The sequence below is a fragment of the Anolis carolinensis genome, chromosome 4 (genome assembly GCF_035594765.1).
Source record: "Anolis carolinensis isolate JA03-04 chromosome 4, rAnoCar3.1.pri, whole genome shotgun sequence".
NCBI classification, from domain to species: domain Eukaryota; kingdom Metazoa; phylum Chordata; class Lepidosauria; order Squamata; family Dactyloidae; genus Anolis; species Anolis carolinensis.
Genome location: NC_085844.1, coordinates 199,260,965 through 199,283,499, shown reverse-complemented (window position 1 = coordinate 199,283,499; position 22,535 = coordinate 199,260,965). Strand labels below are relative to the sequence as shown.

The 22,535-nt window shown below is 42.2% G+C and overlaps 1 protein-coding gene across 2 annotated transcripts in view; it reads right to left on the bottom strand.

The window, feature by feature from the left end:
• Positions 1–22,535, bottom strand: part of tmcc2 (transmembrane and coiled-coil domain family 2) — a 115,588-nt gene that overhangs the window by 73,015 nt on the left and 20,038 nt on the right. The window lies entirely within an intron of this gene.

The following is a 22,535-nucleotide window of genomic DNA, read 5'->3' as shown; positions in this document are numbered from 1 at the left end:
GCCTGGAATGTCCTGTCTGCAGAATGATTAGCATTAATCAACGCTACACTGATATGATATATCACTTTACCTCCAGAGAAAGCCTAGCTCAAGGTAAGAACTGTTGTCAGGGCACCTTCATCACTGAGGGCAGGGATGATGGTGGGTAAAGATGATAGCTATGTAGGTTGTAAAACGTCTAATGACTGCAAGAGCTACAATTAATTGTATGCCATTTAACACCAGAAGGAACAATTGTGATAATACTGCTTATCCTCTAGGGAGACATATTTCTCATACTGTGGCAAGGATGCTAAAGCATAAGCATTCATTATTCCTGTGCATCATCTGAAGCATTGTATTCCAGGCAATATTTGATCTCCATGGGTTGCAAAATCTACAGTTTCAAATGTGACTGAATTGGCAGTGGAAACTGGTACTATTGTCACTTTTTGCTGGTAACACTTCAATTTGCAGCACCATTCCATAAAGCTGATACGTTCCTCATTTCAAAACACTTTAACATGGGATTTTCCCTTAAAACTATTGATTGTTATATATGTCAGCTACATGTAATTAGTTCTTGCTACTTTGCAACTGGATTTTCCCTTTTGAGTGTTTTCCATGAGCATACATTTTTATCACAGCTTTAGTACCCTCACAGCAGTATGGTCTGCTGTTTATGCCAAACCGTGGGGCAAGATAAGGTTATAGATAAACAAGCAAGTCTTGCCAGAATGAACATTAGACAAATAACCAAATCCCATGTGTAATTCCATAAGCAGTCCATGGCTTACTTCACAGAATGCATTGTTAAAAGTGATTTAGTGGGCAAGCAGGGTATTTCCTTTTCTTCAGCGTCTTAGGGGCTTTTGTGGTGTATGGCTTTGGTTGTGATATACTAATATTTACAAAATAATATGAAGCATGAATGGATTGTCCAAGTTATGCACTTACTATTGGCTAAGTTAGGCTTAAGCCATGGGTTACCAAAAACATTTTTAATTAAAATATTTATATCCCATTCCATATCCAAAGTCTTCAGGGCAGTTTACAATTGCATTCAATTAAACAGTTTAAACCAATTTGTATTTTCAACCAGTAAAAATATTTGATACTCTAAAATAACTATGCAATATTTTAAAAAGTTAAGACTAGCACATGCATAAACTGGATAAAATTGTTAGTCCTCCAAAAAGGTTTAATAAAAAGTGATGCTTTAATTTTGGTGCTGAAATAAAGCCAAAGTCAGTGCCATTAGGTTTCTAAGGTGATAGCATTCCACATCTGAGGCATCACAATTGAGAAGGCCTTTTCCAATGTCCTCACATACTGTATGGCTTTCATCAACGGAAAACAATAATAGGTCCTTGCAACAGATCTCTGTCCTCTGGCCGGAGTATATAGACAGAAGCCTTCCTTCAGATACTGAATTCTCAAAGCCACATAGGATTTTAAATGCCATCACAAATACAAATCACAAATGCCATCACAAATACCCTGAATTCAAATTAGCATACTGATAGCCTGTGTATTTCATTTAAAATGAGCATCATGTAGTTCCTGAAAGATGTTCTCTTCAGCAATTTAGGAGCTGTGTATTGTATTACTCTAGCTTCTAGGTCAGCTTCAAGGGCAGATTCACACGAGAATACACTGCAGAAGTCAGAAAGTACCAGTACATGAACAACTATGGGTAAATTATACATGTCTAAGAAAGGCCATTGTTGGTAAATCAGCTATAGACTACTTCTGGGTCTCCCTGACAAAGTATGAGTACACGCAAGCTACATACTACCTGCTCCCTTTAGAGCAGGTTGCTCCCTTTAGAGCAGGTTGCTTATCCAGTTCACCAAGCCACTGAGTCTCAATTTTATCAGGATTCAGCTTCAGTTTATTAGCCCCCCCCCCTCCAATATAGCATACAGGGATTAGTCTAGCACCTGCATAGCCCCAGTTCATCTCTGAAGAAAAGAGGAAGCAGATGGTAACACTAAACCAGAAAACTCCTACTGGCTTCTCCTGATGGCTTCATATAGATCAGTGATTCCCAAAGTGAGTGCTACCGCCCCCTGGTGGGCTCTGGAGCGATCCAGGGGGCAGTGATGGCACCTATTAGGACATGGGGGTGGGGCCAGAGGAGGGGAGGGGCCTCTTCCCAAGTGCCGGAGACAGGGCTGAGCACCTGAGGTGCCTGTTAGGACACACAGGGGGCGGAGCTAGAGGAGTGGGCATGGCTTCTTCCCAAGAGCCTGAGACAGGGCTGAGAATCTATACCTCTCCTGAGGTGCTTGTTGGGACACAGAGGGCGGAGCTAGGGAAGGGGACGGGGCCTCCTTCCAAGAGCCCAAGACCTCTCCTGAGAGGCCTTTTAGGACTAAAGGGCGGGGGTAGGGGTGGGGCCTCTTCCCAAGAGCACGAGATAGGGCTGAGCCTCTGTATACCTCCCCTGAGGCACTTGTTAGAACACGGGGGCGGGGTATAGAGGTCCAGCCCTGTCAGGCACTTGAGAAGAGGCCCCGCCCCCTCCTCTAGCCCCACCCCCTGTTTCCTGGCAGGAGCTGCAGGACAAGGATAGAAGCTTAGCCCTGCCTCAGAGCTCGTAACTCCGCCCATCCCAGTCCTGGCCGCCCATTTGTGGCCCCGCCCACCTCCCCTCCCAGCCCTGCATCTTGGACTAGGGGAGAGGTTCAGCCCCGCCCTCTTAAGCAGGAGCCACACCCACCCCTCTAAGCCATGCCCCCCTTTCCAGGGGGCACTGAGTCATATTTTTTCTGGAAAGGGGGCGGCAGGCCAAATAAGTTTGGGAACCACTGATATAGATAATGAACAGTATGGGAAACAAGTAGAATCCTGCATCTCACAGTTTAATAGCCACAGATCAATGTCAGGAGTCCTCACTGCTACTCTTAAATTGGCCTTGTAGATAGAAGCAACATTAATTTAACCTAGTGCCTCCCACTACCATGTGACAGAACTAGTTCATCAAATACCGTGAGCAATGGTTTCAGAAGCCACTGCGAAACTTAGGGAGATCAGGAAAGGTGACCTTTTCTGTCTTTCAACTAGAACAGTCATCTATCACAACAACCAAGGCTATTCTGGTATCATATCCTCACCTAAAACCAGAGAAAAATGGGTTATCATTCTTGTGCTTAAAAGTTCGATATTAAATCTTAGAATTCAATTGAATGATTTAAATTCTGCTCATAACAGCAACAGATTTCACCACTGATGACTTGTAGAAGGAGTTTACTTTAACATAGAAAGTTGTAACCACGTGACAATTATGAAGTAGTACACTAGGAAATAACAAATTTACCTTGCATCACCCACAACTTGACCAGCTAGTTTGTTTGTTCTAAGCCTCTACACAAGACATATGGAGAATTATGTCAATTGATCTCTGAGGAGGAGATAAATAGGTAAATCCTAACAGGCCAGCCCATAACTCCTGTAATTCTTGCTTCCATCCTGAACTACCTTGTGAACTCAGGTGACCTACGATCTATTCATCAGTTTATGGAGACTATGAAGTATGGTTTGGTTAGAGCAGTGGTCTTAACCTGTGGGTCACCAGATGTTTTGGCCTTCAACTCCCAGAAATCCTAACAGCTGGTAAACTGTCTAGGCTTTCTGAGAGTTGTAGGCCAAAACAGATGGGGACCCAAGGTTGAGAACTGCCCTAGATTTGTGTCCTATACATTGATCCAGTATCCTAAGCAATAAATTATTTTCCAATCCACATGATAACTATTTTGTATGGAGAAAAGTAAAGGCCTTAGCCAATGCATAAGTAATAAGTGGAATTTACTCATGAACAAACTGTGTGGAAACATAATTCTAATTGCCTTTGTAAAATGCATGCAATGGGCATTTGGATCAGATTGTTTGGAGTATTATGTCAAGGAAATTCTGTAAATGTCATTCTCCAAGGAGTTAAGGATCTTGTTGATATATCTTGTAGCCTTCCTTTCTTGTGGAAAGATTAACCTGTAATGCTCTTCCATTATTAACAACTCATATTAAGTCTGGTTAATAGGAAGCCATGAATAACTAAAAAGCCCTACAATGGAGACCTCCTCCTGTGTCACCAATCTGACAAATGGTCACACAATAGGAGCTGCAATTTGAAAAGCATTTAGGAAAATCTGACCTAAGCAACCCACTGACAATAATTGTTCATCAGCACTTCTTCTAATTAAATTCATATGACTATGAAAGAGAAATCACCGATGGTGCAAAAATTGTCATCCTGATCTAACATCCCATGCCGTATGTTAGTTGGGACTAGCACTTCCTTGCAAGGTCTCCTATGAAGACAAATAGGTGCATATGAAGGTCAAACAGGATAGCAAACATAATGAAACTAAACATGTATACTCTGCCAGTAAACAAGATTAAGACAAAGGACAGGAGCAAAAGAAGAAATAAGTACAGGAATGTGAAGCAGAACAAAAGCTGCCCAGGGTTCAGAAACAAAGTACTGTACAAGGTATGTTCTGCTGAACACACGTGCATTTGCCTTCAGATATGGACAAAGCATACAAAAAGAGAATAAAACTAGATCCAAGGCTCTTCACTGCCAGAAGTTTTTTTTGTGAATGTAATTTTTTTAGTTTTATTGTATACAAGTGACAACAAAAATATTAAAATAACTAGCAAAACAAATAAATTACAACATCCTACCAAACCGTTCCCTCATTCCTTACACCCGTGAACCCACCACCTTGATGCTGCATCCTCATAACTAACACAGCAGCAAAAACGTGCAGCTGAACTGACTAAATCCTGTGCTTCCAATAATATGCATAAATCAACATATCAGTATGTGCAGATTCAGATGCGATTCCACAATATGCCATTTAAAGGTCATATTATAGTACCCTCTCTCTATTCAGGCATGTCTCCCCTCTCAAGGAAAATGGTAACCTGGCAAACAGATAGCTGAAGGCTGGTTGGCTGGGCTCCATTTCCCAGTCACTTGAACCAATTTGAGCTGCAGAACATTTGTCACTGTTGGCACCACTGTAGCAAAAGAGGATTTTCAGAAACAAGATACAAGTTTTTATTCCTATCAGAATATCTATGATGGCTTAATTCAAAGTCATCTCTGAATTAGTCTGAATTGACATGAATAAAATCTTCTGGCACTTTTGAGACTAAATGAGAGAAAGAGATTCATAGCATAAGTTTCCTCAGATTGAATCTACTTCATCAGATGTTTGGAAGCAAGTGTCTAGGGACAGACATTTGTAGTTGTATCTAATAATAATAATAATAATAATAATAATAATAATCCAGCATATCTATCTTGTTTGCTGTGTCATATAATAAAATAATAATAATAATAATAATAATAATAACAATAATATCTTGCTTTCATCTTGTAAAAGAGACTCCAAGTTGCTAACAATGTTAAACAATTTAAAAACTATCATGAATGAGGAGTGTATATGTTAACTATAATAGAAATGTAAAGCTTGTAGATATAGTGATGAAGTGACAAGATCGGTTTTGACAATATTAATTGGAGATGACCCATAAGACATGAATGCCAAATGGATGGAATTACAACAAGCATTCTTCAAGCTACACCATATCTCATATATAGTCAAGAGAAGACATTTACCCAAGACTAATATATCAGACTAAAGATAGGAAATGGCAGAACCCTACTAGTTGTCACATATAGCCCCATCGAGAACATTCAGACATATAATTAATGAACTACAACCTATTCTGGACAATAATTCTGCCCTCTCAAAGGCTCTTGATGGCAAACAGCTACTTACTACAGGAGTAGACACAACACAGATGAGGAAACAGGTATGAAAACCTTGCTAGAAATTCAGATGCCAATTCTGCTCACAAACTTCCTTGGAAAATACTATCGGGGTGAGAAGGGCGGAATATAAATACTGTAAATAAAATAAATACTGTAAATAACGATAATTCCATTTGTGATATATGCCATCCTCTGTCAATTAAGGCCCTTCAGCACTGTACATTTGGCAAACAGGCCAAAGATTAAAAGGACATAAATCAAATATTAGGAATGGGAATACAGTACACCAAAAAAAGTTGTACAGGATTCAGTCTTGCTGGATACTAATTAAAACCCAAGCCTTGTGAGGACTCTCATTCCCATTTCACCGCATCTTCTTCAGGTCTGCAGTCACCAACATACTAAACTCCAAGAACTCTCTCAACCAATCATGTGACTCTTACTCATCTTCACTTTAGGCAATATCCTTTTTCCTACCTTTGTACCGTATGACCATCTTAAAAACTGAACTTCAACATACCCACAAACATTGGACTTCTATAACAATTCACACACACAGCTTGGTTATTCATGGGTATAAATGTTTGAGTATAGGCTCTTCACTCCATGCATCTCATGAAGTAGACCCAGTCTACAAAAGTTTGTGCTACTAATGTCTTTCTCTATGATAGATGAAGCTGTTTTAAAAGAGTGCGCCTATGCATCATGAACAGGCATGAGTGAACAGGAGTCATACTTTTGAATCATACAGAACCCTCCCCTTTAAACAGGAAACAAGAAAAGGCCAACGGTTAGCTTATTCTAGTAAATCTATGTATGAAAGATCGTATCAGTGCACATTAGTTGAAACTAATCAACAGTAGTTTACAAAGAAAGTCTGATGTAATTGTAATTTTTAAACTGGGACTTGAGAGATAGAAATCCAAATCTTCACTCAGCAATGAAGCTAACAAAGTAAACCTTGAACCATTCACTCTACCAGCCTAATGTACCTTATAACATTGCTGTAAGAATAGAGGGCCATACTTCCTTGGAGGAAAAGTAGATATAAACTTAATCAACAACGTAAACATTATAATTATACCAAAACCAAAATGTTACATTTCTTGCTAAAGCATTGCTTTTCAGACCATTTGAAATGACACTCATCACTACTTTCTAAATGTATTACCTCCGAGTACCTCAGCTCACTACTTCAACTTCAACATTTTCAATGAATAATTGTGCTGATGTCATTGCACAGAATTGTGTATCTACATCCCACAGCTGTGCATAAGGACCTGTGGGCTGGGGAATTGATCCAATACTAGCATTATTCCTGAATTGAAGAGTAATCTAAAATCAAAGCGGGAAATATTTTTAAGAGCAAAATATGCCTGCAATGTGTTTTGAAAGCACCAGATTTAGCCATTTACATCTAAATGACTCTGGTTCTGGTCAATACCTCAATGTGAGACTGCCTGGGATCCTGACTGTGTGGTTGAAGGAAGGTTGAGATATAAATATTATATAAATACAAACACAACATAGATCTTCCCCTGGGTACATTTAACCCATTTGACATTTGTAAGTTTTCATATAAATGTAGAACTGCGCTTGCTTTTTTTTGGAGGCCAAACCGTTGGTCCAGATAGTTTCCTTCGTCTGGCAGTAGCGAGACCTTTAGGCATGCAAAATGTGTACTATAAACTCTGAGCTACCATCCTTCCCATGGAGTCCTTCCCTCAGAATAAGAGATGCTTTGAGCTCTTCCTGAATCTCTGTGACCTCTTTTCAGGTACTTTATATCTTTTATGAGAGATTGGATCCAAAATTTATCTCACTAGAGAATAAGGGCAGAAGAATTTTCCATGCATCAGAATAGCCATTAAATTTAACTGACAATTTAAACTCTTGCCAATGTCCCAAGGCTAAACTGAAAGTAAAAAAAATCCCTTTTATCTATTATTACTTTGTGTAAAGGAAAATCTTCCCAATCCTACCAGTATTCCAATCCCTGGGCCTCCTTTTATGATAAATTGGTAATTATACTTACTATTAATTTATACCATAGGAGGGCAAATATTCTCAACTTTTCCCATTAGCCAACCAACAAAAATACTATGAGCATGCTAGGGATTCTTACCTGTGAAATGTACTACTCAAAATAAACCCATCTTACTGTACTGAACTGCTGCTTTGGGCCATAATGATTTGAAGTTTAATCTATTTATAGAGTCTCTATGGAAACAGAGTATACGTAAGGTAGAGAGATAAGAACTACAAAACCCACAGATTTCTGCCATCATCGTACAGAACATATTTAGATTTCTCATTTGCCCTTAAAAAAGACTCATGGGAAACAGAATGCTCAGTTCCCACACTTTAAAAATAACCAAAAGAAAACATTAAAACAGAAGCTAGGATAGGAAAGGAAAAATAGGTTATTTTCACTGCAGCATACCATGGCTCACTTTATGTTTCCATTCAGGATGATGAAGATGGACATAACAAGACAAATGGGAGACTAGCTGACAATTTTGACAGGAGGAATCTGAAAAACAACAGAACAACCCTATTCAATCATGCCAAACGTTAATCCAGCTAGTGATGGGAATCATGCATGTGTTATTGGGCTGCAGCTCCCAGTAATCAACATAGTCAGTGGTGAGGAAGGCTGTGAGCTGCATCCCAGCAACATCTAGATATGGAGCAGGAACATTTTCCCACCAATATCCAGGCAATTGACCCTGCTTCCCAGAGTGGATAAGAAGCTATCACTTGGAATCCTCCGAGCAAGCCATGACTGTAGCAAGCCCATACTTTCCAATATGTTCAGATGAAAACAAGGCAAGGTGGCAAAATAAATTAATGAGGGAAAGCTAGGAGAGGTTGGACCAGTTTACTTTTGCCTGTGTCAATAGGAAGGGCAGGATACCACCCTCTCATCTCCTCTCCCCCATGCAGAGTTCTTTGAGTGCAAAATATGTTTTAACGGTACTTCCATTGAGCCTGTTTCCCTGGGGGGTGGGGATCGGGGCGGGGGGGGGCTCCTATCGAGGTTGTGTGGGGGAGGAGGAAGTGCGGTCACCAGATTCCCAGGGAGAAGTGCAACAGGGTTCTTGCGACCCTGGAGAAGGATAGGTGTGGTAACCTTCTTGGCAGTCCCTCCAGGCTGAAGGTCCTGCTGCTTAACACCAGATCCATCAATGGTAAATCATCAATCATCCAGGGTTTAATCCTGGATGAGCAGGCAGATCTGGCATGCATCACCGAGACCTGGCTGGACGAGCTGGGTGGGGTAAGTATTACTCAGCTTTGTCCTCCAGGTTTCGGGGTGCATCAGCAGGCCAGGCCTGGAGGACGGGGAGGTGGGGTTACAGTGGTCTTTCAGCAGTCCATCGCCCTGGTCAGATGCCCCGTTTCGCAATCTGCTGGGTTTGAGTGTGTCCACTTGAAGGTGGGTACCTGGGACAGTTTGGGGATTCTGATGGTGTACCGTCCACCCCACGACACAACACTCTCCCTGTCTGAGCTAGCAGAGGTGGTCTCTAGCGTAGTGTTGGGCTCCCAGCGACTGATTGTGCTGGGTGACTTCAATATCCATGCTGAGGCCACCTTAACAGATGCAGCCCTAGAATTCATGGCCGCCATGACGACCATGGGACTATCCCAAGTTTGGGGATTCTGATGGTGTACCGTCCACCCCGCGACACAACAGTCTCCCTGTCTGAGGTAGCAGAGGTGGTCTCTAGCGTGGTGTTGGGCTCCCAGTGAGTGATTGTGCTGGGTGACTTCAACATCCATGCTGAGGCCACCTTAACAGGTGCAGCCCTAGAATTCATGGCCACCATGACGACCATGGGACTGTCCCAAGTAATATCGGGTCCCACTCATCAAGCTGGACATACACACAACCTAGTTTTTGTTGCGAGCGATGGTTTGGTTAGAGTGGAAGTACAAATTATTCTTCCATTGTCATGGTCTGACCATTAACTGGTCAGTCTAAGACTTACTGTGACCTCAAACCTCCGCAGAAGTGGGGGACCCATTGAGATGGTCCGCCCCAGGAGGCTTATGGATCTTGATGGATTCCTGAGGTCTCTTGGGGATTTGCCTGCCATGGAGGTTGATGATCCTGTCAATGCCTTGGTCAATTGCTATAATAGCGAGATGACCAGGGCAATAGACATGATCACCTCTGAATGTCCCCTCTCGTTGCGTAGAGTCGCTTCAGCACCCTTGTTCACCGGGGAGCTGGCAGAGATTAAACGCACGAGAAGGAGATTAGAGAGCCGCTGGCGGACATCTCGTGGTGTCTCTGACCGAGCACAGGCTAGAGCTGCTATTAAGGCCTACTCCGTGGCATTGCAGGCAGCCAGGAAGGTTTTCACGACTGCCCACATCGTGTCTGCAACAAATAGACCTTCAGAGTTGTTTTGAATCATCGAGGAGCTCCTCCACCCTCCTGAGGTTGGGGGGGGGGGGCACCTGACGACTCAACAACTCGGTGTAGTGAGTTCGCTCACCATTTTGCAGACAAAGTCACTCAGATTCGCTCTGACTTGGATGCCAGCCTTGATGCAATACCAGAGGAGGTAACCAAGGCATCTGTCTGTCCGAGCTTGTGGGATTTGTTTCAGCTTGTGCAACCTGATGACGTGGACAAGATCCTTGGAGCAGTGAGGGTGACCACCTGTGCCCTTGATCCTTGCCCTTCCTGGCTTTTAAAACAGGCCAGTGGTGGGTTAGTAGACTGGTTTGTGAGGATAATTAATGCCTCTTTGGAGCAGGGTAAATTTCCATCTTGCCTCAAACAAGCCATAGTGAGGCCAGCTTTGAAGAAGGCCTCCTTGGATTCCACCGTTTTAAGTAACTTCAGACCAATCTCTAACCTCCCTTTCCTGGGCAAGGTCTTGGAGCGGGTGGTTGCCTCTCAGCTCCAGTCCTTCCTGGAGGGTCACTCTCAGTTGGTGAAGCTGGGGGACACCTGCTCGGACCCCTGGCCATTGACCTGTGGGGTCCCGCAAGGTTCCATTCTATCTCCCATGCTCTTTAACATCTACATGAAACCGCTGGGCGAGGTCATCCGGAGTTTTGGAGTTCAGTGCCATCTCTACGCAGATGATACCCAACTCTACTACTCTTTTCCACCTAAATCCAAGGAAGCCCCTCAGATACTGGACTAGTGTCTGGCCGCTGTGTTGGCCTGGATGAGGGCGAACAAGATGAAGCTCAATCCTCACAAGACAGAGGTCCTCCAGGTCAGTTGTACATCTGATTGGGACATAGGGTGGCAACCTGTGCTTGACGGGGTCGCACTCCCCCTGAAGGTGTAGGTCCGCAACTTGGGGGCCCTCCTAGACTCATCGCTGACACTTGAACTACAACTAGTCCAGCACTCGGCAGCCAGGCTACTAACTGGAGCAAATTACAGGGCGCAGTCCACCCCCCTGTTTAAAGAGCTCCATTGGCTGCCGTTTATTTTCCAAGCCTAATTCAAGGTGCAGGTTATCACCTACAAAGCCTTAAACAGTTCAGGACCCACTTACCTTCGTGACTGTATCTTCCCCTATGAACCTGCACAGTCTCTCCGTTCATTGGGGGAGGCCTTCCTCTCGATCTCACCATCTTCACAATCGCGGTTGGTGGGGACGAGGGAGAGGGCCTTCTCCATAGTGGCCCCCCGGCTCTGGAACTCTCTCCCCAAGGAGATTAGGCAGGCCCCTACCCTCCTTATTTTTCGGAAGAGCCTGAAAACTTGGCTCTTCCAACAGGCTTTTGGCGACTGGTCTCCTTAGTTTGGGATTGCCCTGTTGTTTATCCTACTTTTATAGTATTTTTACTCCTTAGCCATACATAGTTTTTAGGTGTATGTCTTCTCCAACACTTTAATGGGACAATAGTCCCTGGTACCTACCTCTCTCCTAATTGCATCGTACAAAACTATTTGCACTTGTCTGGCCCACTTCCCCTTTTAGGAGCCATCTCAGGATTTTATCAAAGTATGTTTATTGTGTATTGGTATATTTGATTTTATCTATTTATGATTTGTTTTTACTGTTGAGGTTTTATATTGTTTATTGCCTGGGCCTGGCCCTGGCCTTATGTAAGCCACCCCGAGTCCCCTCGGGGAGATGGGGTGGGGTATAAAAATAAAATTATTATTATTATTATTATTATTATATTATTATGTTGGCACTTTTATACCAATGACTTGCTTCATCTCAATACCACTGATTTAATGGATCTACTCTAAAAAGGTAAAGGTTTCCCCTGACATTAAGTCCAGTCATGTCTGACTCTGGGGGTTGGTGCTCATCTCCATTACTAAGCCGAAGAGTCAGCGTTGTCCGTAGACTCCTCCAAGGTCATGTGGCTGGCATGACTGCATGGAGCGCTGTTACCTTCCCACCAGAGCGGTACCTATTAATCTACTCACACTGGCATGTTTTCGAACTGCTAGGTTGGCAGAAGCTGGAGCTAACAGCGAGTGCTCCCGCCGCTCCCGGGATTTGAACCTGTGACCTTTCGGTCTGCAAGTTCAGCAGCTCAGTGCTTTAACACACTTCGCCACCGGGGCTCCAGGATCTACTCTAGAAAGGGCTAAAATTTTGGGTTTAAGTGATTTTACTACAGCAGTTTCCCATAGTACATACAGTATCACCCGCCTACTGTCTGTGTTAAACTGTCCTAATTAATCCTCAAGTCATCTCACTTTTTCAGCTGCTTTTAAAATGACCCAGTTTTTCTCTTTTCCTCCTATTTTCCCTCTTTATCCTTAATTTCAATTACTATAAACTGAGATCAAAGTGTAATTGTAGTAAGCACAATTACACAACACACTGGAGAGAAACATTGCTCTTCTCAACAGAATCAGGCAAAAGCAAACTGCTGCCCATATCTCCTAGCCTATATGTTCTTTCTCATTAATAGATTTTGCCATCTTGACCACATCATAATATTTTTATCTGTAAATTGGATGGTATGGTATGTATGTCCAGGTGGCAAGATCTGATTTCTATGATGGAACAAGAAAGCACTTAAAAACAGCATTTGTATATATTCTGACCACTGGAGGTCAGGCAAACAAAATATATAGTTACTGTACGTGAAATCAAATTTGCTAACATACACACACTTTTTAAAAAAAATATCTTTGCAACTATGACCAGCAGTGAAAAATCACTCCATAGCTACAAACATGAGCTGAAAAATATCAGTTTTTTAAAAGAAAACAAAAAACCTTATTTGAAAAAGAAAGCCCCGTACCGTTCCAATAAAAACCTTAACTGAAAATGAAAAAAAAATGTTTAAAAGAAATGCTTTTTTGTGGACGTTACAGCAGCCTATGATACGGTGCAACATAGAAAAATGCTGCATAAAGTCTACTATATTACCTGGGACTTTGACTTTACAAATACTATCCAGACCCTCCTGGAAAACCGCAGCTTCTATGTGGAGTTTCAGGGCAGAAAAAGTAGATAGAGGCAAAAAAATGATTTACCCCAAGGCAGCGTTCTTGCACTGACCTTGTTTAACATCTTCACGAATGCTCAACCACAACCATCCCCACAAAGAGCTTTATATATGCTAATGACCTTGGCCTAACAATACAAGCAAAAGATTTTGAAACAGTTGAAAACCAACTCACTAATGCCTTGAAAGATGTCTCCAGCTGCTACAAAGATAACCACGTGAAACCTAACCCTGCCAAGACACAAGCGTGTGCTTTCCACCTATGTAACCGTGAAGCCAACAGGAAACTGAAAGTTACTCGGGAAGGCCAAGAGCTCAAACACTGTTTCCATCCTAAATATCTTGGTGTCACCTTAGATTGAACACTAACATATAAGAAACACTGCATGAACACCAAGCACAAAGTAGCTGCACGCAACAACATCCTGCCGAAACTTACTGGCAGTGCATGGGGTGCAGACCCACAATCAATAAAAACATCAGCCCTGGCCTTGTTTTACTCAACTGCTGAGTACACCTGTCCTGTCTGGCACAAGTCTGCCCATGCGAAGCACGTGGACATAGCACTGAACGAAACATGCAGAAGAATCACAGGATGCCTTAAATCTATACCTGTTGATAAACTCTACAAGTTAGCTGGCATTGCCCCTCCTGACGTGCAATGGGAAGTTGCTGCTGTGAGAGAAATAAGGTTGAACATTGTGAAAGCCACCCACTGCATGACTACCAGCCTCCTCCCACTAGACTCAAATCAAGGAAGGGCTTCATGAGAACCACCACTCCTCTTAATGCTCCTCCAGCAACAGCAAGAGTATCCCTCTGGGCAGCGAAACCAGACAATCCCAACTGAATGGCCCCCCATGAGGGTCTTTCTCCAGGGGCAAACCAAGAATGGGCAACTTGGAAGTCCCTAAACAGACTCAGAAGTGGAGTGGGCAGATCAAAAGACAACTTGGCAAGATGGCACTACCTGGAGGAATCCTCCACCTTGTGTGACTGTAGAGCAGAACTAACAACTCCGCATATGTATGTTTGTCCACAACGTCCTGCCTCATGTACGGAAGATGAGTTGTTTAAAGCTATGGACAATGCGGTCGCTGTTGCCCGCTTTTGGTCTAAAACTATTTAGCTGCTTGTGATTCCTTTATTTCATCACTTTTAAACTCATTTATTATGCAATGTTTTTGACATGAAATAAATAACTGAAAAAGAAGTGCTTTATGTCGAACTATAGCTAATACTGATTGGATGAAAACACTACTAAACCCACTGGAAGAAGTAGTTGCAGGTAACACCCAGGCCTTTTTATTTTAATAGGGCTTACTCCTATGCAGTGAGTTTTCAACAATATACAATATTGCCAAGTGCTCCTGCTTATTCCATCCAATTGACTACCTGTGTTTTTCTCCAGGATACTCAATTCCAACCTTAGCTCTACAAAAAGCATTCCAAGTTTGCTGAACAGGCTCAGTTCTCTATTGGTTGTGTGGAATTTTGCTTTAGTTTTGCCCCCGGGAAGCACCCCCCAATACTTTTCAAGTATTCATGTGCTATGACAGGTACATTAACATGTGAACATTTGCTGATGGGCAACAATTATTTTAAAGCATAACACATGAAAACGCTGAAGACTAAGAACATAGGGATTGCTCTATATTACAAGCACACTCTGGGGATATTCTCATATGCTCTGATGATGTATATCCTATTGATTTCAGTATACTGTATTTAAGAGCCGCTGAGGTGCAAGAGTCCTTCATTCTCCACAAGCTACTTATAGTTAACACAATCACCACTGACTACAAGTGTGAGAGGCTTAGCACCAGAAGCCACAACATTCTTACCAAGAAAGAAACATTTTTCTTTAGGGCTGCAACATATAATCAGTTAATTACACTTTTAAAAAATTAAGCAGTCTAGCCAATTAAGGTTTAAAAGGTGGCCCTGATTAATCAAACAGCAGCTTTTTACAAGTGCTTATAAAAACTGCAGGTGGTAAGTATCATATTAAAAGCACCATTCCCCATTTTCTTCACCAGGGAAATGCAACTTTCTAATAACATACCTGCCACAACAAATGTACATTATTACAAAGCAAAGGAAGTAGACAAAATGTTTTAGAAGGAATATAATTACCCACATGCAAACATATGCAAATGTAATCACCAGATGAACCAACAAAAATAAATACATCTAAATAGAATGTAAGAATTAAACATCAAGCACAGGGTTGTCGGATTCTGAATTTTAAAAAGAATTAGTCAACACAGGGCCACAATTAATAAACTATAAGGCCCAGAAGGAAGTTCCATGCTGCATGAAGCATGCTGCTGGATGATACTCACTAGATATGTTCTAGCTGTGAGAGAAATCTATCTTTCAGAGTCAAGGTCAGAAACTGAAAGGCTCCCAAGTTAAGTACTAGGATTCTTCCCACCCCAAAAAAACCAAAACCCCAAGGTCTGGAAGCCAAGCAGTTTAGAGATCTGAGTGGTTTAGCTTGAAGAAGAGAAGGTTAAGAGGAGACATGATAGCAATGTTTAAATATCTGAAAGCACATCATACTGAAGAGGGAGCAGGCTTGCTTTTCGCTACTTGGAGCAAAGGATTCAAATTGCAAGATAGATTGCAGTCTATGAACACTTAAGTAAAAAAAAACTGTGTTAGTCTTTTAAGTTGTGCAACAAATTAACATCCATCTCCCTGAATGTCTTTCCAGTCATCAGAATAATTAACTATTCAAGCACCTCTCTTCATGGTAGAGCTATAAAAGCTTCTAGGCTAAGTCTTGTCATTACTTGGACAACAGTCACTTGAGCCATTTAATCTTGGAAAGTTTTCCCTGACTTCAGGATGACATAAAGGCTCAAATAACAACGTTTTATGACTTAAGCCTACTAGCAAAATTTTATGACCTATTGCCTCATCACAATACAGCATGAATCCACGTTAAATCCTGTTTCTGCCTCCTGAAGAATTCTGGGGTTTGTAGTTTGGTGAGGCCCAAGACCTATCTGACTGAGCTGTTCAAAGCCCCCTCCCTAAAGTAGATTTAAAGTGGACCCAAGCTCTAGGTCCTTAGGTTTACTAGGTTAACCAATGACCTAACACCATGAAAGACTCACAGAAGACATGAAGAAGGGAGCCAAACAGGAGCAACACATTTGTCCGTCCTACACCAATACTACTTTCATATTGCCAGACCCAATTCTAAAAAGATAAGCATTTGAACAAATGGAAAGAGCATAATTACCCATATGGTTCTCAAGGAATGTTAATGCCACACGCTGCATGCAACAAAATGTCAGTGCATACTCAATCTCTATAAAATGGATTGTATGAAAAAAAACAGTTTTGCTCATTGCTTTTTGTATGCATCTGCTAATGTCAATTCAATTCTCCCATCTAGGACATGTAGGAGTCCCTTAGTCATAGAAAGCACTGGTCAAAGCTGCATACTATTGCATTTGTTAGTTTGCTAAGTTAATACATTCACATTCCACTTTTCTTATTAAATTCAAATTGTAATACAAAGTAGTAATATTTGCTACTTTTTCTGCACTAACTGAAGATGGCAAAATGGTTAAGTGTTTCGCTGTGATATCCATTGAGAGCAGCAGCTCCACCACTAGACAGAATAAGACAGCTGTCTCAGATAGCAGACGCTGATGGGGGGCATATTGCCTGTCAACCTCAGATTTGTCATGATTATTGTACTGTGGCCAGAGTACATGTAAAATGCAACTATTAATCTAATTGCATTTTGTATGTAGAATGGCGGTTGTGAGGGGTACCACAGGCAGCAACATGTCTTTTGTCATTTCAACAAATGTGCATTGTACTAAGGCCCCCACACCCAAACACTGCATCATGGTGCCTGAGATCCAAAGGACATCATACGGCATCAACATCCATGCACTATATCTATCACCAGCCATACAAGAGAGGAAACAAAATCCATTGTAACAAGTCAGACAGTGGCTGCTGATAAATGATTATGCATTGCAGTCACTAATCCAGCCATTCCAGAGCCCAAGCTGTTTCAGCTCATACTACCTGACAGAAAATATATTCAGATAAACCATTGGGGACTTGGCTCACCTTGACCATGTCCTTCCGCAACTGCAAAGAAATACATTACCCTTCCTCCAGGGCATAATATTTAAGCTACCATGCAGGAGCTTGAACTCTGGACAATCTAACCTTTACAATTTTTTTAATCACATCAAACTACTACTGTCCCAAAAGGGAAGGCAGAAACAGTTCCTGACAGTAGGCTTCTACTCTCTATTGAAATAAAATCCCAAAATAGTCTCCCTTGAATTGACATAGAAGCAAAGCAGATTCAGTGGTCTAAAACGAAGCAAAAAAAAGGATACAGTACTTCACGCAACATTTAAATTTAGAATTTTGTGTGGCTTCTTGAAAAGGATTTTTCTTTGCAGATTTTGAAGGATGGGGGAAAGGGTCTTCTGTCTGATAGGGCAAGGATAGAAATTACCGCATATGTTTGTGTCAAATTCAAAATGTAATATTAGTTGGATTACTGTTAATTTACCTAATTTGGTATTGTTTTGATGAAGACAATAGCTGCCACATTACCAATGGTTAGAAACATCGCATTTGGATAATTTATATTTGGAAATCATATCTTTTAAATGTGAAAGACATGACTCAGCCTCTACAACTTCTTTAGAGATTGTGGAAGATGAAAACGCATAACAAATTTGATTCCACTTTGGTCAACTTCAAGCCCTTCATCGTATTTACAATCCAGTTTACAATATTTGTTGCTACACCATGCGGGCTGGAAATATATGACTAAAAATAAAAAAATGAAGCTGGACTTTGTGAGACTTAAGACAGAGCTACTGCAATACAAAATATATTTCTGGAAATATGTAGCATTTTGAAAGAGAAAGAACCTCAAAAACGGTTGTATAAAATCTATCTTCCAATGAACCTTGAGAATGAAGACTCGTTTCTCCTCACGCAGTTACATAATGACTAAGCAAATCTCCCCCTTAGCCTTATAGTGTATTACGTAATTGGAAAGAAATATTAAATAATATGTTCTTTTATCTTCAAAACCTCTGGCATATAATAATAATAATATAATAATAATTTTATTCTTGTATCCCGCCCCATCTCCCCGTAGGGACTCGGGGCGCCTCACATGGGGCCTTGCCCAACATCACAATATAAAAACAAATCAAAACACATAAATTTACAACAATAAATCAACAATATCAGTAAAACCATCATAAAAACAATATTGCAGGAAAAAGCGTTAAAAACAGATATAAAACACAAGTCTAGGCCAAAGGGCGAATGTGTCAAATTGGGGGGAGGTAGTTACGTAATTGACATAGTCATTAAAGTACTAGAAATGACAATAATGACAATAAGAAGGCGAATCAGTGGGTCTATTATTATGTAGGCAGACAACTTGAACCAACAGAATTCACTCATCAAAGGCTTTCCGGAAAAGCCAGGTTTTCAGGTTCTTCCGGAAGGAGAGGAGGGTGGGGGCCAGCCTAATCTCCCTAGGGAGCAAGTTCCAAAGCTGGGGGGCCACGACAGAGAAGGCCCTTTCTCTCGTCCCCACCAACTGTGCCTGCGAGGGTGGTGGAAGCGAGAGAAGGGCCTCCCCCAACGAGCGAAGAGATCGTGCGGGTTCGTAGGGGGAAATGCAGTCTCTAAGGTAGGCGGGTCCCAAACCGTTTAGGGCTTTGTAGGTAAGGACCTGCACCTTGAATTGGGCTCGGAAGGTAAATGGCAGCCAGTGGAGCTCCTTAAAGAGAGGCGTTGAACATGCCCTGTAATTTGCTCCAGTTAGAAACCTGGCTGCCGAGCGTTGTACTAGTTGCAATTTCCGAGCCGTCTTCAAAGGCAGCCCCACATAGAGCGCATTGCAATAGTCCAGTCTAGAGGTAACTAAGGCATGGACCACCATGGTCAGATCAGACTTCTCGAGGTATGGTCGCAGCTGGTGCACAAGTTTTAATTGTGCAAAGGCCCTCCCGGCCACGGCCGACACCCGAGCCTCAAGAGTCAGCCCCGAATCCAGGAGGACCCCCAAGCTACGGACCTGCGCCTTCAGGGGGAGTGCGACCCCTTCAAGCACAGGTTGCCACCCAATACCCCGATCAGACTTGCGACTGACCTGGAGGACCTCTGTCTTATCAGGATTAAGTCTCAGCTTGTTCGCCCTCATCCAGGCCAACACAGCGTCCAGACACTGATCCAGTATCCGAGGGGCTTCCTTGGATTTTGGTGTAAAAGAGTAATAGAGTTGGGCGTCATCCGCATAGAGATGGCACCGAACTCCAAAACCCCGGATGACCTCGCCCGGCGGTTTCATGTAGATATTGAAAAGCATGGGGGACAGAATAGAACCTTGCGGGACCCCACAGGACAATGGCCAGGGGTCCGAGCAGGTGTCCCCCAGCTTCACCATCTGGGAACGCCCCTCCAGGAAGGACTGAAGCCACTGCAAAACAGCACCTCCAAGGCCCATCCCAGAGAGACGTCCCAGAAGGATACCATGGTCGATGGTATCGAAAGCCGCTGAGATGTCCAAGAGAACCAGCAGGGTCACACTCCCCCTTGTCCAGTTCCCTGCGGAGGTCATCCACCAAGGCGACCAAAGCCGTCTCGGTACTGAAACCAGGCCTGAAGCCAGTCTGTGATTGGTCCAGAAAATCCGTATCATCCAAGAATCCCTGGAGCTGAGAGGCAACCACCCGCTCCAAGACCTTGCCCAAAAATGGAAGGTTGGAGATTGGTCTGTAGTTACACAAGTTGGTCGAATCTAGGGAGGCCTTCTTCAAGACAGGTCTCACCACCGCTTGTTTTAGGCAAGATGGAAATATTATTATTCTTATAACATATTATTCTAATTTGTTAAGTGCCCCAATAAATATAATAGTGATGTGTAAACATATACTGATTATAGTAGACTCAGGTAAAAGGATTTTTCAGTGCAGTTGTTAAGGAATGTTTCAAATTAGATTGTTTTAACTCAAGCCTATTCTAAGTCTAGGCCCTAATGCACACTGGTTAACATCATCAGAATCACAAAAGGACAAAGTAGTCTCCACTTTGCACCACCTTCTTCTGTTCCAAAAACCAAACTGGCAGTGATGTGGTTTTGTGAATTATATATACTTCCACTCAACAAACTGGAAAAAAGGATGAACTACAAAACATGCAACCAAACTTGTTAGAAGGCTTGAGCAATTCATCTTCAAGGGAAGTTACATCATCACGCTGAACATAGTTAATCTATGCTAGGCTATTAAGTATGATTACTAGTCAGTGTGCACTAGCTATTATGGCTATTATCTACCACTAGGATCCAGATTACATACTTCTGAACAGCAGCTGCTAGGGAACAAAAGAGAGAAACGTTCTAGTGTTGGGGCCTCACATGAACAACTAGTTGGCCATTTCAAGAAGCAGGACTCCAGGCCAGATAACTTTTGGCTTAATCCAATAGAGCTCTTATTCATGGAGATCAGAAACAAGGGGAAAGGTTATGGTTGTTGTGTGCTGTCAAATCATTCCATCTTATGGTGACCCTGAGCAAACCATGTGTTTTCTTGGTAAGATTTGTCTTCCTCTGAGTAGGGATTTGAATACTGGTTTCCAGATGCATAATCCAATACAAGGGCATTCCCAAACTATTATGTCATGTTGGATCCAATCCCTATCTATCTATCTATCTATCTATCTATCTATCTAATCAAAGTGAAAGTACACATGTCTGTTTGTACATATGTATGTAGGCGAGTATGTTTGCGGCCCATTTCCTATTGGCTCCCACTTCCACTGTGACCCTCACCAACAGTGGATCTGGACCAAACTTGGAACACAGACCCCTGCCCCCAGAATTATAATTCACCCACATCCAGAGAGCACCCTAAGCCCAAACAATGATGGAACTTGATCAAACTTGACACGCAGACCCATCAAGGCCTGGATCTGGAGGGAATTGCTATTGAATTGTGGGAGCTATTGTTCACCCAAAGAGTGTTGTGAATCCAACTGATGACAAATCTGGACCAACCTTGGCATGCCTACCCAACATGGCGAACTTTGAATACTGGCAGGGTTTGGTTGGAATTCTGCTTGAATTTCGGAAAATATAGTTCACCCACTTCCACACAGCACTGTGAACCCAACCAATGATGGATCTGTACCAGACTTGGCATGCATACCCAACATGGCCAACTTTGAATACTTGCAGAATTTGGGGAGAATAGACCCAGGCTGATGGGAGTTGTAGTTCACCCACATAGTTATCCATTTTCAAATAGGACCATTCATAAAACCCAAAAACAAGCAATGACTATTGTTCCATTATCTGGGCAGAGGGTACAAGAGGGTGCTAGAGACAGATGGATAGTCCATTTTACGGGAGTGGAGGATGGGTTGTAGGAGGAAAACCATTTCCCCCTGTTTTCTGATGTGGGAAGAGGAGGGGGGGAATAACCAGTGAAAACGGGGAAAATGGTTTTCCTCTTTCAACTCCCCCCCCCCAAAATGGACTATCCTTCTCTCTCTAGCACCCCCTTGTGGCTTCTGCCCAGATAATGGAACAGTACCGCAATGACTACTTCACCATTGCATCACATTTACTAAATTCTACTGAATCCGGGAAGCCACTCTGCTCATCACATTTTGGTTTCAAGTGTAGTATAGAACATTCTTTTTGTATTTTAAGCGTGGGGGTCAGCATTCTTTTCAAATGTTTCAAAAGGTGGTCGGGAAGATTTTTGGTAATGTTCTGGATGAATGGCCAATTCTCTAATGTGATGGCATTTTCTGCTCCCAGGCTTAAAATGAAACGTTTCCCCAATTTGTGGGAAAGGAAATTGTGGGTAGAGCCAAAAGTACCCTTGTTAGGGAAAGCATTATCTTTTGCTCACTGGGCTTTTACTTTGCCTGAACAATTTCCTTTTTTAAAAAATAGTCTTTCCAAGTCCTTCCCTTTTCTTCCCTTCGCTTCCCTTCCTTTCGTGATATGTCTGTGCCTTGTGTTGCATAGGAAAGCCAGGAGAGAAATATTATTATTATTATTATTATTATTATTATTATTATTATTATTATTATTATTATTATTATGCCATGTATCCATGCTGTGCAGTTCTGGGGGTTATAGTTTTCCAAGGTCCATACCCTTCTCTGGATGCATCTGAACTGGAGAATAAATGCAGAATCGGGACCCACTTTAAATGCCATAATAATAATAATAATAATAATAATAATAATAATAATAATAATAATAATTAATGCCATGTATCCA